This window comes from Sciurus vulgaris (genome assembly GCF_902686455.1).
Source record: "Sciurus vulgaris genome assembly, chromosome: 6".
Classification (NCBI taxonomy): Eukaryota; Metazoa; Chordata; class Mammalia; order Rodentia; family Sciuridae; genus Sciurus; species Sciurus vulgaris.
In genome coordinates, this window is record NC_136466.1 from 112,046,588 (window position 1) to 112,048,559 (window position 1,972).

Here is a 1,972-nt window from a genome sequence, read left to right on the forward strand (position 1 = left end):
CTATGAACTGGCTGGGCCAGAGAGGCTGCATAGTCGAGGTAATGCAAGCTGAGCCCTGAGGAGAATTGGAATTCGAGCAATGAGGGAGGGGACCATGCATTTGGTCAGGGGTTTAGAACAAGGACGAGCCCTTTGAGATGCAACAAGAAGCCATAGGCCTTCACTCAAACCCAGCAGCCCAACAAAAGGGTGCCATGGCCCGAACCCAAACCCGGCACTCTCACGGGGAGGCTGGGGAATATTGTGTTCACTCAGATTTGAGATGATGAGGGAGGCTCAGTGGAGTTGGAAAGGAAGTAGAAAGGGAATGGAAAGAAGGGAAATGTGAGGGACATTATGGAGAATGACAAACATACAAGTCATTTTAATAGAATTGAATTGAATGGGCACAAACTAGAAGTAGCAGGAGGAATCAAAGATGAATTTGAAACCCCAAGATCAAAGATGAATGAAAACCTGGAGGAAACTAGTGGAGCTACTGATGGTGAAGGGGATGGGGTGGGAACGATAGTAGCGTGAAACAGACGTTATCACCTCATGTGCACGTGACGGCATGACCCAGGTGATCCTAGAGTATGTACAATCAGAAAAGCAAGAGAGCGCACTCCATTTATGTATGATTTATCAAAATGCACAAATGCATTCTACTGTCATGTACAACTAATTAGAACACATTTTTAAGAATTTAAAAATAAATAAATAATTAAGAAGGTATTCTGGGTTATGTGGGAAAATGAATCTGATTTCAGCAGAGTTGGATCTGAGAAGGTAGCAGGGCCCTCAAGAGGAAAAATCCAGGAAGCCATGGAACTGGTGTCTGAGAGTAAGATTAAAGCCAGAGAAGTCTGCAAATCCTCTACACAGAGATCAGAAAGGACTCTTTAATGTATTCTAAGAGAAGGGGAGAATGAAGAGAGGGGTCCAACATCCCTCCCTTCCCCTTCTGTCCTCAGTTTCAAGAAAAAAAGTGGAGACGATCTCAAGCACCAAGAACACAGAACACCCTCCCTAAAGAACTGAACTGCAAGTTGGAGCTCGAGGGAAATGGGGTGTCTAGGGAAGAAGGCCAGAGTCCAGCTGCTGATGGCAGAGCACAGCACGTGTAGAGACCAGTGGAAACTATGTGAAAGGGAAGGAGCTTTGGTCCAATGGTGCGGGCATACGAAAGAAGGCAAGGAAGTCAGCAAGGAAGTATGACCATGTGTAGGCTAAGATTCTGAGGAGAGCCAGGGAGGTGAGAGTCAAGCAGCCAAGGGACAAAAATTCAAGAGAACAGATATGACCGGATGCCTGTGTTGCAAGGACGTGAAGGAAAATAAGACCCCAGAAGAGGTCATCAGGCTTTCCAACTTGTGAATTCTCAGCAATTGTTGGGAACAGCTTAAATCCTGTGGTGGGGCAGAAGCCAGATTGCTAGCGGGCAGGGGTAGGAGATAGAAACCGCGAGTGCTCAGGATAGGTTCAAGAGGAAGAGTTACAATAACTGTTTTGCTCTTAGTGTTCTGTAAAGGCAGTGGATGGGACACGGCTGAAAGAGAGGACACAAGTGGGGTCACAGGAGCTGTGAAGTGATAGCACAACTGCTGTGGAGACCATGCTAGACTCCGAATTTTCAGATGTGAGGTTATTTGAAAAGGAAAAAAATGCTGTACAGTCATTGTTTGTTCAACAAATACTTGTTGAGCAACAAAAGGGGTTGGCGAGGATGTGGGGGAAAAGGCACATTCATACATTGCTTTGGGGATCGCAAATTGGTGCAGCCACTGTGGAAAGCAGTATGGAGATTCCTCAGAAAACTTGGAAAGGAACCACCATTTGACCCAGTTATCCCACTCCTCGGCTTTTCCCTAAAGGACTCAAAATCAGCATACTACAGTGATTAATCCACATTAATGTTTATACCAGCTCAATTCACTATAGCTAGATTGTGGAACCAACATAGATGCCCTTCAATAGATGAACAGGTAAAGAA